The sequence below is a fragment of the Cetorhinus maximus genome, chromosome 12 (assembly GCF_964194155.1).
Source record: "Cetorhinus maximus chromosome 12, sCetMax3.hap1.1, whole genome shotgun sequence".
NCBI classification, from domain to species: Eukaryota; Metazoa; Chordata; class Chondrichthyes; order Lamniformes; family Cetorhinidae; genus Cetorhinus; species Cetorhinus maximus.
The window spans coordinates 72544155-72560446 of NC_135890.1; the positions used below are offsets into that span (position 1 = coordinate 72544155).

The 16292-nt window shown below is 45.4% G+C and overlaps 1 pseudogene; it reads right to left on the reverse strand.

Annotated features, from left to right (window-relative positions):
- Positions 1-401: 401 nt before the first annotated feature.
- Positions 402-16292, reverse strand: LOC144687991 (phospholipase A2, minor isoenzyme pseudogene; annotated as a pseudogene).

Here is a 16292-nt window from a genome sequence, read left to right on the forward strand (position 1 = left end):
CAGGGATTGTGGGACTGGCAGTACAGATCCTGATCATGGATTAACCTAATCGATACATCAGGGATGATGGGATTGTTAGTACAGTACAAATAAGGAACAACAGAGTAGATCCAGGATCAAAGATCAAAGGTTGAGGATCTAGGAATCTGTAATATGTCATGAGGGATTGTGGATCATGGGATCTGGAGTATACATTTGCAAATGTCTACCTCGAGAAACATTAATCAGTTGGTCATACTGATCATTTAGATTTTGAACAATTTTATCAGTATATCTGGATTCCAATCTAATACAATATTTTTTTTCCTTTTCTGTGTGTCTATGATATTATTTCCACAAGAGACAAAGAAACAGTGAAGGAAGTTTAATATTCTTTCAGTTCTTTAATTTGACATCAACTTTCAACAGTACTGATCCTTGTCAAGATTTTTATTTTCAGGGTTATATTTGGAATGAGAAAAGCAGATGGCTGCCATACGATCGCAATTACAAAGATCGTTCTCACAGGGATTGTTCTTTTCTGAAAAAGATAAAATTGATAGTTGCATTATTTACCTACAGCACCACATTGGTATTCAAGAAAAAGCCAGATGCTTCAACTGGTCTATTTAAAATATTCCCAACTTTTCCTAAAAGCTTTTGCTGGATTATGGTTTCATATGCTGTCTGGTACCTCATCATCTAAGTGACGATTCATCATGAGTGAGCTTAATCAGTGAGTGTTGCAAAGCAATTCAATCAGTTGTGGCTGAGTCCAATCCTGCCTGCACCTGACTGCACACCTATCAGCAGTTGAGGGTGTTGGATGGGAATTGGTGGCAGAGTGGGTTTCAGTGGGTGACAATTGAGAAGAAGAATCTGACTGCATTATTACCTCCTAGCACTGAGAGCTTCACCATTTATTACCCTGCTAAAATCGGCTAACTCAACACAGACTGGGGATCACATCTTGGTCCTTTATAGTCAGTAGAGCTCAATTCGTTATAGTGTTTTTCAGTTGCACCATCATGCAAGCTACTTGTGAGGGATGATACTTCAGAGGTGTGCTCTTTCACATCTTGAGAATCTAATTTCAAAAATTTTATGTAAGTTTGCTCAACATTTGTAAATTATAACTAATGTTAAACTGATCTGCGTAATGGCTGCTCATTGGCTTCGTGAAGGGCTTTTTATATCTAAAGACCACATTGAACTTTACAGCACAGAAGGAAGCCATTGGTCTATCATGACTGTGTCAACTGTTTGAAAGTACTATCCAACTAGTCCCATTCCCTTGTTTTTTTCCCCATACCCCTTCAACCTTTACCTCTTCAAGGTAATTTCCAGTTCCCCTACTATTGAATCTCCTTCCACCATCCTTACAGGCACTACATTCCAGTTCACAACAACTTGCTGTGTGAAAAGTTTTCTCCTCATGTCTGCTCTGATTCTGTTGTAAAATCTGCGCTAGAAAATGACCATGTGAAATGTGAAGACTTCCCAACCTTCTCTTTTCCAAGGAAAATAGTTCCAGCCACTTCAAACTATTTAAGTAACTGAAGTTTCTCATCCCTGGAATCATTCCCGTGAATTTTTTCTACACCCTCTCTAATACCTTCACATCCTTCCTAAAGTATAGTGCCAGGAACAGGACAGTTGAGGCTGAGCCAGTGTTTCATGCAGGTTTATCATAACTTCCTTGCTTTTGTACTCTATGCCCCTTTTAATAAAGCCCAGGATCCTGTATGCTTAATTAATGCTCTCTCAACCTGCACTGCTACCTTCAATGATTTGTGCATATGTATCTCCAGGTCCCCCTGCTACCTGCACTCCCTCCAGAATTGTAACCTTTTGTGGAGGAGAACCCAGGGGAAACCTGTGAGCCTGTCTAGAGCACTGTCCTCCCACCCACTCCCCCATCCTGCTGCTGGGAGGCCACCTCCAGGCTGGAGGCTGGCTAGAAAATTCCAGTTGGCCTCCAAGAATAGGCTTTAATAGGCCATTAATTACTTGAATTGGTTATTATTGTTTGCAGGCAAATAGACCTGTTGCCTCCCCTCACCCATCTCTAGGAAAATGTCCAGGGGTGGAATGGAAATGGGGCACCAGCACAGTGGCCAGCTACGAGAATTTTCACACCCTGCCACCACTGTGCTTGGCCCCATCGGGGTCTAAAAGTCCTCTCTGTGATTATTATCCTTATTAGCAGATCTCCCATGACGTTTTAAAGTAGTGGAAGTGTTTATGCAGTATAATCGATAGTGTCAGGGTCACTGATTTACTGCGTTTAAAGAAGCCAATTTCCATCTTCATAGAAAAGAATCATGGAATAGTTACAGCACAGAAAGAGGTTATTCAGCTAATATGTCCCTGCCAGCTCTCTGCAAGGGCGACTCCCCTAGTCCCACTCCCCTAGTCCCACTCCCCTAATCCCAATCCCCTCCCCCCAATCCTTTCCCAGTAGCCCTGCAAATATTTTCTCTTTTCCGATTCCCTTTTGAAAGGCTTGATTGAATCTGCCTCCCCCACACTCTCAGGCAGCATATTCCAGATCCTAACCACGTGCTGTGTAAAAAAAGATTTCCCTCGTGTCGCTATTGGTTCTTTTGCCAATTACTTTAAATTGGTGTCCTCTGGTTCTCAACCCTTTCAGCAATAGGAACAATTTATCTTGATCAACTCTGTTCAGACCCCTCATGATTTTGAACAACTTTCTCTTCTTCAAGGAGAACAGCTCCAGTTTCTCCACTTGAATTCTCTCACTAGAATTCTATAGAAATATCTCATTTTTATTCCAGAAATATAATATATTTCTAATAATAGAAATATTATTTCTAATAAATAGAAACATAAAAATTTTACGCCACAGAAGGTGACCATTTGGCCCATCTTGACAATGTCAGCTGAAAAAAGAGTGATCCAGCCTAATCCCGCTTCCAGCTCTTGGTCCTTAGCTCTGTAGGTTACGGTATTTCAAGTGCATACCCAAAGTACTTTTTAAATACAATGTGGCTTTTGCTTCTACACCCTTTCAGGCCGTGAGTTCCAGAACCCCACCACCCTCTGGATGAAAAATATTTTTCCTCAATTCCCCTCTAATTCATCTATCAATTACTTTAAATCTATGGCACCTGGTTATTGACCTCTCTGCTAAGGGAAATAGGTCCTTCCTATTTTACACATCTCAATAAAATGTCCTCTCAGCCTCCTCTCTCCCAATGAAAATAAACAGTGCCCTTGCTAACATTTCCCATATCCCATTGTTTATAACTGTGGTGGCGTAACACTCTCTGCTATTGCTGAGATCCATATGACTCACTATTCAACATGTGTACATCATTGAAGATTTGTAATGCTAATTTCTACAGCTTTGAAAGACTCAGATACTTACCGCTGCAGATGACATTCTTCTCAGAACAAGAATAGTCATAATGTTCAATGTATGGGCTGTCCATCAGATACTTGCAGTGATCCTGTTTTGCCTGATTATAGCATTTATCATGATTGAAGCAGCACCTATAAAGGAAAGAAAAAGTGAATGAATGCAATGTTTGTATCAGAGGAATGAAAAACTAAGGTGATTGGCATTTTAATTGACAATCACTTCACTCTGTCATACTTTGATCATGTGACTACAGGTACCAACTTGAGGAGGAGTCTACACTTTATTTTCCCCAATTTTATGAGCACTGACATTTTGAATATTTCTAAGTTACATTAAATTGTTCCCATAATCGCACACTGCATAACAGAGGTGTCTGATGAACTGAGGAATTTTCTGCCTTTATTCTGCACATTGGGTTTAAGAAAGAAAGAAAATTTATATGGCATTTTTCATAATCTCAGGACATTGTAAAGCACTTTACAGCTATTGAAATGTTTCTTTTTGAAGTGTAGTCACATTTGTGGGAAATTCAGCAACCAATTTATGCACAGCAAGATCCCACAAACAATGGTGTGTTAATGACCAGATAAATCTGTTCTAGTGAATTTTGACTTGAGTGTTACATATTGGTCATGACTCTAGGAGAAACTCCTTTGTTCTCTACTCTCAGTCCTCCTTTAAGATCCACCTTAAAACTTACTTCCTACCATGCTTTTGGTCACCTGCCCTAATATTTCCTTCTGTGCTTCAATGGACTAAATTAAGGGCACTGTACAAATGCAAGTTGTTGTTATTTATGCAGAATTGCACATCACTGCAAGAGATTGGGAGAAATCCAATCAGAGATCCAGTGCCCCAGAGTTGAAAGGGAAGCTATCTTTCCTCACCCAAGTGATGAATTCTCTGCAGTAGCAAGCCACGTTGATGGATCTGTATATTAGTCAGGATACACAGACCAACTGTGTTTCTTGAATTATACATGCTCAAGGCCGTTACTCAGTCTAAGTAACCTGGTAACAGGAAACATCTTTTCATTAGCAGTTAATGCAATAAATTTCCCAAATTTCCCAATCTTTAATCAAGGATAATCAAAGAACTGCAACTTCAGAATTCCTTGGACTATTTAAGCAAAGGCTGTCCTCTAATTTCTTTCATTCTAGCTGGAGATACAAACCGCCTTGGTGTACTGTCAATTCACACCATCAGTGTACAACACATTGGACTTTTTGGATGGAACCACCTTTGATAGGCCTTTACAGTCACTTAATAAATTTCGTTTTTTAAAAAATTTAACCCCTTGTGGACTGATGCTATTTCTTGTCTTTAAGTATTGTATTCTCATGGCACAAAATTTCGATGCATAGCCCCAGTTTTTCTGGGCACTAAAATTGATCTTAGGTCACCTAAAAATGGTGTCCAAGACTTGTGCACACACTTCTGGTGTGAGTTAGTTGCACCAGATGTCATATTGGTGAGAGCGTTAGTATGCACACCATGAGTGTCTGCCGAAATTATGCAAAACTATGATATCATTAACGCCAGCACTGCCATTTTGGAGCTTAATGCTCTAGCTAACTTCATCTCTTAATCATGCATTCAGCAGTAGGAAGGACCCCACCATCAGCACTATTTAAAGGGATCATCAACTACTTTCAAATTAGTTGCTGATTGATTTCCACTGGCTGTTGCTTTGACTGTACAAGTTCTTGGTGCCTTCTAGAGTTCTTTAAAGTTGCTAAAGTTTATGGAGAGTGGTGTGGCAAATGTTGAAGGAGTTGGTCCTGCTTTATTCTGCACAAAGCAATTGCTCCCAGACATGGGAACAATTGTATACATTCCCTTTGGACTATGGCATGACAGGGAGAATGAGTGGAGTATGTACAAAACAGGACTAGCTATTGGAAAAGGGAGGAGGTGGAGAAGGGCTCTCAGCAGGAAGCTATATCTACCCAGGGTGTTCATGGAGCAATTCTCCTACCTGAACCTCAGTAAAGAACAGTGTGTGAGACATCTGTGCTGAACTAAAAATGTCCTAATTGAAATCTTCCACCTTCTGCAGCCACAACTGCAATCTCAGAGTGGGGAGAGGACAGTGTTGCCAGTGAACTCCTTCCGGGTTGGAGCTTGGGTTATTTACAGCATCTTACAATTTGTTGTCCACTGTTGTGTAAAGGAGATCACTGATGTTTTCTATTCAAAGAAAGTTGAATGCATTTCATTCTCTCTTGCTGTAGATGGTGTGAGGCTTTGGCTTCATCAAGATTGCAGGCTTTCCTCTAGGTGCCATTGACAACACACACAACTCTTTATGGGCATTGCATGTCAGCTCTAAGATGTACCGCAACTGTGAAGATTTCTGCTCCGTCAACATCCAGCTGTTGTGCAACCATGTGCTGTTAAGACCAGGTGAGAAGGGATGAGCTGGCTCTCCTCTGTTCAACCTCCTCAATTGGTTACAACAAAGGTTTGAGTTTCTTTTTTATGAGGCCTTGCCTTTTCCAAATCAGTATGTATTTTACTACTTAAGCTGTCAACAATAAGGAATCAATCAAATAAGATTTTCTTATAAATTAGCACATTAATTAACCCCTAAACCCAAGAAAAATAATTAAAACGTGATGTCAAGCATTCATCCCTCATGTAGTCATTAGAGCCCACACACACACAAACACACACCCCCACACACACACATACAGGTATCAGAAATAACAGGAGTTAGAGTCCAATAAAAAAGGTAAAAGAATATACAGCAAAGTGTCCTTTGGTTGTCTTTGATACGTAGATTTTAAACATTGTGGCCAATTTAGGTTAGCTGGTTTCTTGAATGCATGCAGATGTAGAAGATGTTGCAATTATTACAAGATCTCAGTTTGCTGGTAGGTTTCTGGTAGAGTTGGCTTCTTGTACCAGGCGACATGCTTATTCCAAAAGACAGAGAGGGAGAGAGAGAGTCCTCAGCTTGTTTCCTCTGCTGAAGACTTTCTGGACACTGCCTATGTCACTTGCAATCTCTCTAGTGGCTGGCAGCTTTGCCTTGAAATATGTAACCCATTGTGTATTTCCAAGAGGTTTTGGGTGTGTCTGTCTGTGGCAGACATTGTTTCAATACCCAATGCTTTGAATTTTATTATCTCTTCCTTAGGTAGTCATGAGTTTCGATGGATGTCCAGATTATAGGAAATGTCTCTCTCTTCACACTCGCCTGAGGGTGATTTGTTGGTTTCTCACCTTCACCTTGGAATGTGGCCTTGCATTTTTAAGCAGTTTGCTCTGTCTCAATTCAAGTTACAAAAGTTCTAGTCAGTTGAAAGTTGAAAAATATTTTCAAAACTAAAAGGGCATAACCTCGTAACAATGCAAAGAATCATACAGGTCAATGCCCAACATCCTAGCAGCATCATGATGTCCTAATTCTGCAGCAGTCCACTATGCCATCTGTATTTGAGCTACCATGGCAAACCAAAGGTGGCTATTGGAAGACAACACCTATCTGCTGATGATGACTCCAATGGCCAATCCATGCACATGTATACAGCATACAGTGAAAACCATACTGCCGCACAAAATGTGATAGAGCAGGACATTGGCATACTGAAACAATGCCTCTGCTGCTACAACCACTCTGGAAGAACCCTCCAGTACTCAGCAGATCAGGTGTCAAGATTCGTGATGGTCTGCTGTATGCTGCACAACCTCAACAACATCAGGACAATGCCCTTGCAACCAGCTTTATGCCGATTAGCTGAGGAGAGGGAGGAGGAGAAAGGGAATAGGCAACCCAGATGGCCCCTTTCTGTCTAGCTGTACATGAAGAATGCATCCTACTGTGATTGCAATAAATGTAATCCCAATTCCCCATTCACCAAAAGTCCCACATCTTCCTTTCCCTCCATTACTGACCATTACAGTGTACTCTTGGACACAATGCAAAAGTAAAAGCCAACACAAAAGAAATATTCAAAAACAAATGTATAAATAATCAAACCATGTTATATTGCATACTAAAATCAATTAATCACCCTTGTGCATTCCCTTAGTGCCTGACATCTATGTGCCTTTTTTTTTGTCCTCATGCTCCTACACAGTGCTACCCCAGTGACTGCAGCATGGCTTGTGGAAGGCTGCAAACTTTCAATGGAGGACACTGCAGATGGCCTTGGAGAACGATCTGAAGCAGCCCTGGGCCTTGAGGTCCCAGCTTCGGATTGCACCACCTCAGTATGGATAGCAGCAGTCTGGGCTGGCAGATTGACAGACAATTGCCAGGGCAATGGTGAAGTGACAGTGGTGGGAGGACAAATGTTATCACCATGAACGAACACAGCAGGTTCATGCTTGATAGAGCCACCGCCACTCCCCCAGGGCGGCAGTTCAGCAATCCTATTAACCCGTTAGATTACTATCCCCTTTGAACACCAGTATCCACAACAATCTTGACACCAGTCTGAGCTTGCTTGGCAGCAGGTTGACCTCGTGTGAGGGAAGCCTGAGTCTCCCATGCAGCACCCAGAGATTGGGTGGCCTCTGCTTGTGTTATAATTGAAGCTAAGACATCAGCAAAGAAAGAAATGCTCTTGACCTGGAACGTTGGGCAGAATTTTCTGTGCCCTTGACGGTGGGCGTAAGCAGACAATATGATGGGAAGGCCAAAAATCAGTCGCAGAGCGTCGTGAAACCAGTTTGCAATCATCTGCTCTGCCCGTCAATGGTGGGCCATGTTTCCCTCCGCCACTGCACATCAGGAATTTCATTTTAATACATCTGCATATCATTATAAGCCAGAATCAGCCTCCCACACTGAATCATTCGAGCACATCAGTGTGATTGCACACCGATGTGTTTCACAACAGCATTTATAAGGCACGCACCTGGTGAGCTGCACGTCAAGAGAACTTGGAGGTGACTGCACAATAAAATTGCACAGCACTCGCAAGGGTCACCTGTTGAACCTCAATGTTGAGGCGCCACGCATTCAGGTAAGGGCACAGGCAAGTCGCATTTTCCTGGCTGGCTGATAGTGCGGTGCTGAGGCAAGCGCTGCACTGCAGTTGATGGTGATGCACAAGTATGTGTGGGGTGGGTGGGTGAGAGGGAAGCAGCCACGCATTAGGGAAACCTTGTATAAAGTGACCATTCTCTGCAGCTGAGACAGTTCAGACGCAGCCATATTGATATGCTTGGAGTCAGGCCTCTAGCTTATCTGCCCACTCGAGCAACGGAGAGGTCTGAAAGTGCCATCGAATGCTCCAGAGCTTTTCACCCCTCGGGCACAGACTGCAAACTAATGAGCGTTTTAGTGGACTGCAGAACAACTGGAACAATTGAACAACTGGGCACATTGTACAATCTCCTTGCAAAAACTGGCCATGGAGCAGTCACTAGTGGAGGTGCTCACAGCTCCTTGCAATATCTTCATTCAAGTTTGGACCATAATCCCCCATGGTTCAAGCTAACAGTGCAGCCTTGCAGTGCAGGTTAGGAGAATGCCTTCACTTGAGCTGAGAGCACAGCATGCAGTCCAATGGGCAAAGCTACCACCAATCGCTCAGATGGCGTTTGGTGGAGGTGGGTGGCGTTTCGGGCATCTGTGCATCGCTCAAAACTCTGGCCATCCGAATGGTGGCCTTCAGACTTAACCTAGAGAGGTTCTTAGAACACCCAAGCTAGCCCACTCGTCTCTCTTTTATCCTGCAGGAGGAGTACATCAGGAGCATAGAGCCTGGTAACCAGCTGTATGCCTCATGAAAGTGGAGACAAAGGAGAAGAGAGTGACTGAGGCACCTGGCTGTGCAGGGGGAGAAGCAGCACCCTGGGGTGGCTGAGGCTCCTGCACACGCCACTGAAGAGCCACAGAGAGCTGTCACTGGTCGGTGTCTAGCTAGACCCAGGGTCTATAGACAGCGCTTGCCATTCCTGTAGATGACCGAGAACCAGTGTCGCCGAAGACTGCGCATGTCCAGAGAACTAGTCAGTCACATCTGCCACCTGCTGCAGGATCTGGCGCCAGTGGAGGACATCCACTGCCAGTGGCCGTGAAAGTGACCACAGCGCTCAATTTTCACGCCAGTGGCTCCTTTCAGGGCTCTAGAGGTGACCTCTATGAATATCACAAGCCTCTACATACAAATGCACCCATGCGGTCGCGAATGCCATCTTCACGAAGGCACAAAACTTTGTGCATTTCGCCCGGGATCAGGAAAGCCAGGAAGCAAGAGCACTGGGATTTGCCCAGATCTCCGGTTTGCCACAGGTGCAGGGTGCCATTGACTGCACTCACGTGGCATTCAGATCTCCATAGCAACAAGCAGTCAACTACATCAACTGCAAGCGTTTCCACTCATTGAGTGTTCAGCTGTTGTGCGAGCACCACAAATATATCCTGCAGGTCTGCACACGGCTCCCAGGGAGTATCCACGACTCCCCAGTCGGTCTCAGATCCCTGACGTCTTCCAGGGGAGGCTGCAGGGTTGGTTCCCCGGGGACAAGGGAGGACGTGGCTGTTGACACCCATGCGGCGGCCTCAGACAGCAGCAGAGCGAAGGTATAACGAGGCTCATGCTTCAACTTGCACCTTCGTGGAGCAAACCATCGGCATATTGAAAATGAAGTTCCAGTGCCTGGACAAGTCTGGTGGAGCCCTGCAATACAGTCCACAGAGGGTGTCACACATCATCGTCGTCTGCTGTGTCCTCCACAACCTGGTGCTGCAAGAGGGAGAGGAGCTGGCTGAGGCAGAGAAGGAGGAGCTGCACATCTCCTCCAATGAGGAGGATGTCAACGGGGATGAGGGTGAGGAGGTCTTCGAAGGATAGGATGATGGCGATGAGGCCATTGAACTGGCCAGATGAGGCAGGTGCACTTGGCAGGCCCTCATAGCTGCTAGATTTGTGGAGGATGATGAAGACATGCAGTGAGGAGACACCATAGATCCTCATATTGCATCTGCAAACGTTTGACTCCTATCTGGCTGATGGCAGCGCACATACCCTCAGTGATAAGACTCCTGTCATGGAGACGCATCAGATGCCCAAAGTCCCTACATTCCAGGAGGATGATGCTGACATGCAGTGGGGACACTCCAGAGATCCTCACAAGCTTATGGGAATGTTTGACTTCTGTCTAGCTGATGGCACCTCTTACACTCTGTGAACAGGGTCATATCATGGAGATGCAGCAGGGAAACTTTTAACTTCTCCTGATCCTATGGCATCCTTCGTGATCTGAGCCCTTCAGGACCACACTGTCACCGGACACAGATGCTGATGAGATGGGAGGGCCAGCGACACCTCACAGGTGCTGGGAGCACACAGAGAGAATGAAGGAACTCTGTGCTACCGGCCCAGGGCATCCTGGCGGCAATGATAAGCCCCATCGAGGTGCAGGCATGACTGATGTGTCCAGTAACTGTGAACGTGCACCATCAGTGTGTTGGGAAGGTTGCATAAAGCACAGAAAAGAGGCCCTGGACTGAGACACCTGCCTTTATATTGTGCAGGGACCAAGGTTTCACATCTGACTGACACAAACACTGCTCATCTGAACAGACATAGACAAAGAGGCATTCTTGCGAGTTCATTAACAAAGTGAACATTATGTACAAGTGATTAACACCCATGCCCAGGCTGTGCAACTAGAGGTGTCAGCTGTGGCTCAGTTCATAGCACCCTCGCCTTTGAATTAGAGGGTTGTGGGTTCATGTCCCACTCCCGGAAACCAAGAACTGTGAATGTACTCGAAAGAGTTACATCTTCTTAACTTTCCTAACCCTGCCAATATTTCTTGGTGCTTCCCCCACATCCACAGCCTGCTAACTGCTATGTCCTGTCTGTGATGACCTTGATGGGCGTCCACTGGAGGGCCGAGACCTGAAGGGCCATGGCCTGCTTTCGGGTCCTGCTGTGTGGAAGTGGCACCCTCCTCGGCTTGTGGAACTGAATTTGCTGGGGTCACAGGAACAGTGGGTATGGATGAGCCGGACACTCCCGGAGTGGATGGGCCTGGGGTCTGAACCTGCTGATTCCCCTCCCAATGGGTGCCTGAGGGCCCCTGGCTGACTCCTTGGAGTGAGATCTAGCTGCCCTCACATTGTCAGTGTTTGAGGCTAACTATGGCTTCAGCGATGGAGTTTAGCCCACGCAGCAGTGCAGGACCAATATCCTGGACCAAGGGCTCCATGGCGGCTGCCACCCTACCAGTGTTGACCTTAGTGCGTTGGCATGCCGGTGCTATCACCTCAGACTGAAGGCAAATGGACTCCTCCATCGTGCTTTGCAATCTGAGAAGTGCAGGGGACATCCCTTCCTGATGTTCCTGAGCTTGCCTTTGCAGCTCCAGCAACTGAGACATGACCGAGTTCAGAGGCTCATCATCTGACTCAGATTCAGCAGTTTCCTGGTCTCCAACAGACCTCCAAGTGCAGGACACCTGGGAGGTCCCTGCTGCTGCCTGCTGTGGATCAGACAGTGTGATGTGCTCACCAGATTGTGACCCCAAGGCTTCTCTAAAGTTTGGTCCCACCAAGGTGTGTGTCTCCGCACTGGTGGAAGGTGTGAGTAAGCGCAGTGACGGGTCTTCAATAAAGGCTTCAGCAGATTCCTCTTCTGAGGTGTCTTCAGGACTTGAGTCGAGGACCTGGATTGTGGACTCCTTCAGCTGTTTGGTTAATGTGCCTGCGAAAGCAAGGTGAGGTGCACGGCAGTAGCCTGTGAAATAGGACACATCACTTGCAGCATGGTTGTCTGATGGATGTTGCACTGCTTGATCCTCACTTGGTTGTGCATTGCTGACCTCACCATCAGCACAGGACCAGTCCAGATCATCGCTGGCCAGCTGGATGACTCTATTTTCAAAGTCCGTGAGGTGATTTCAGGCATTCCTCCACCAGTCTGCGACCTCTCCCTTTTGTGTCCCAGCTTGTCCTGCATGAATAGAGATGGAGAGAATGTAAGCAAGATGCCTGCCAGGCCAGATGATAAGTATGCCTGGCGTGTGTGGGTGTTGAGTGGTCCCATGGAGGGGATGCGGACAATGAAGGTGTGTGTGAGAGAGTGAATGGTGATGTCCCTTGAATCTGTGGAAGGGGAAATAGAGTTAATGGGAAGAATTGTCCCAGATTTGCACCAAGTATGGTAGCGGGCAGTGAGTGAGGGCCCAGTGGACGTGATGGGCTTGTGAGTGTTTGAGTTGAGAGTGATGAACAGAGTGATGGCGGAACAGAGGAGATCATTCATCCTCTTTCGGCACTGGGTGGCTAACCTCTTTTGCAGGGCAATGGCACTGACCACTGCTGACCACCGCCTCCCATGCTGGATTTGTCACCTTGCTTGCTAACCTTCACCCAGAGTAGGGGTAGAAGACATCATGGCGAGCCTTCACGCAGTCCAGAAGGCATTCCAGGGATGCGTCGCTGAATCGGGGAGCTGCAATCCTCTTGCCTTTCGGGGCCATGTCTTCTGTGTAGCAGTCCTGGGGTGGAAGCACTGAGAGGTGTGCATGCAACTACATTTTAAATATGGAGCCTGGCGTGAGGAAGCGGCAAGGTGATGGCGTGGCAGGAGAATTGGAGGCCGTCTGCCAGTGAAAGGGCATGTTTCCTGGAAATGCATGATTAATGAGGCAGGATTGGGACAATACGGCGTGAAAAGTCGCCATTGCAGCCGGCGGGTAAAATGTTCTTTTTCCTGCCCGCTACCATACTTGGTGCAAATCTAGGACAATTCTTCCCATTAACTCTATTTCTCCTTCCACAGATGCTGTCCAGACCTGTTGAGTATTTCCAGCATTTCCTGTTTTTATTACTGCATCCTGATTGGGGTCCATAACTGTGCTAATGGAATTGGCCACCACTTCCATGCTGGAGAGGATGGCCTTCAAGTTCTTTTCAAAATTTCTGCACAGATAGTGCCAGACTCCTCCATGCTTCTTGACATTTCCACAGGGTTTTCAGGCAGGCATGCCAATGCACCAAATATTTCCTTGTGCATACCCATCAGCCTTTTTCTGTAGCTTGCCCTATTGAAGTGCCTATCTGAGTTTTCTGCAACAGAACTCATGTATGGCCTTGTCCTCTGGGGATCTGGTACCTATGAAACCCTTGCTTGGTGCTCTGCAAGCCACCTGTGCCTGTTGTCTATCACCTCCATACCCTGCTTCTCAGCTATGCTCTAAATTACAGTATCAATGCAGTGTCAGTATCTGAGCTGGTAGCTATGAGTGTGAGATTGAGTGAGGGTGTTTCTTCATCATCACTGACTCCTTACTCTTTCAGTTCTATTCTGCCACTGCCTAGCTAGGCTGCAGTTCTTGGGTATTTGCAAGAAAGGCACCAGGATAAGGTTGTGGGGAGGAGACTGTGGAAAGGAAGAGATGAATCTACAGCTTATATATCAGAAGAGATTGTGGGCTGAGGGGTAAATGGGATGTGGGAAGGAGGATTAAGTATCGCTTCAGCCCTGCTGCTGGCAACAGCCTCAGCATTGGTTGCTCCAGTAATGTTGAGCACCATCTCCTCCATAAGGGTGAGGACATAGAGTTGCACCTATCCCCCACGATTAGAGACTACTGCCTCCGGTTGTCCATCACTTTGTCCTGCAAGACAGAGGGAAGTGTGTTAGTAAGTGGGGGAATCCATTTGGGTGATGTGACTAGCATGGGTAAATAGCTGGCAGTGTGTGCAAATTGGGTGCGAGAGGCACTGCTAAATGTGTGAGGGTGAAGTGAAGCTATGAATCTTAGCTATGAGTCCTGATAGAGATTGCTGGGAGGTGAGTGATGTTGGTGTGGTGCATTGACCAGAATCTGAGACTAGTGGTGCAATTGGTGGAATGCGGCATTTGAAGATAAGTTCATTAATCTTGAATACTTGTGTGAGATCATTAAACTTCCTGCACCACTGCATTCAGGTCCTTGGAGCTTGACTCCTGGCATTGACCATAATGCTAACCTGGTCCCGCTGCCTTCTGAGGATTTGTCTGGAGGGCCTCCTGTCCTGTGGCCAAATGCAATTTGTCCTTGGCCAAGGTCTCCAGTGCAACATCCAAAAATCTTGGAGCCTGCTCTCTACCATGTTGTGCCACTCTCCTGTCTTTCCCAGGTCAGAATCAGTTGTAGAATTACTTCCAGCACATGCTCCAGCCACAATGCACCTCCCTTCCATGAGACGAAGGCTGACCTTAAGTAGTATAGCTTTAGCTGGTGCTAGTCTCTCACGATTTGGGGCTCCCCGCCGAGACATCCAACCATCTAACAGTGTGGTTAGTGATGGCAGCGTGCTGAAATCATGTTAACTAGCAGATAGCACAAAGTTGGCGTGCTGCCTGAATTGGAAGAAGCAAGTACAGGTTAATCTCGCAGCACAACCCCCACACCTATTTTCGGGGGCTGTCGAATTTAGCCACCCCAGTCCCGTGCGTGTAAGTAAATTTGGGCTATGCAGAAGTTTAACCTGTACGAATTGTGGTACTTTTAGAGCAAATTAGAAAAATCTGGTCAATAACAGGAAATAATTGGTCATCATGGGCACACTGTCACACTCATCACTCATAAAGGGGGAAATGTTTCAGCTCAGAGAAGACCTTGCCTGTTTATGAAAATGGCCTCGTGGTCATGGGCCCAAGAAAGAAAACATTGGGAGTTGGCTTGAACTGTGACAAGCCACATGGTTGAAAGAAGAAGTTGAGAATCCAAGTGAAATGAATTTAAAATCTGTTACTGAAACTAAGAAACGTTAGTTGATCATTTTCAGATTATGCAGAGAGCCATGGAAAACTGGTTGTAGAATAGTGAGATGAAATGTTAGAAGGGAGCAAGGAGACAGGAGATTGCCACAAGCAACAATTGCTATCAAAATATATATTTCAAACTTTGCTTGTGTGGAATGAGAGGCTTATTTCCTTCTTATTCAGGCTGTAAGCTCTGATCATCAGGGGTGACCTCTTACGTTGCCAAGTGGTGGGTCTCATAGTGCCGCTCTCACTTCACTTCTAATACTTTATATAGAATGAGCAATTTGCATAAATTTTTGCCTATTAAGAGCATAAATGAGCAATACCAAAAAACCTCATAGAGTTCCGATAGAATTCATAAATTACAATCAGCCTGACCTAAGAAGCAGTAAGTGGCATCTTATAAATCTACTAGAATTGTTTGAGGAAGTAATTGGATTACTGAATCAGAAAGTATAGATTGTAGAAGAGACGTGAGAACACTTTATAATTGATTATTATTGAGAATGTTATAATTGATTAAACTTTATGGAATTAGTGGGTAAGGTCCCAAAAGAACAACAGAGTGACTGGAACCGAATTGCGCTGTGCCCAAATTTCCTGGCTGACTCTTAGGGGTTTTTGACGTAAGGGAAGCAAGTGCAAAAACAGGGATGCCAAACATGAAAGTTTCTTCCTTTGTGCCTTCTCTAGGGTATAAGAGAAGCCCAGACATAGTGGCTTGCCAATGGACAGCTACTGGAGTCACCTGGAAACCTTGCGCAGGCCACAAAAAAATATTTTTTATGTTTTAAGGAAGCTGCTTTTCCAGGAAGCTTTAGAGGAATCTAAATATTACTTCTGAGGGGGAATTTACTAGAGTATTCCGAAATTGACCCCATTGTCCCACTTTCCAACTTGACTTCCCAGCTTAGGAAGGTAGGAGTTTCCCATCAACCACAACTTCTGTTCCAATGATAAATGCATTAATTACATCAGCCAGCAACCCATGGGATATGGACTGTCAGGTATTGGCATTAAGTGACATACTTGTCTAATTCGTCAACATATGTCCCAGTACCACCAAATCCACAGTTACATCCATAATCATTGTAATCCAGAATGGGAAAACTGCTTGGATCCACACACTTAATCATCTTCCTGAACTGCCAGATAGCATAATGTGAAATGTTGGCACTTGCAACAGCTGTGGAGAGACACACAAT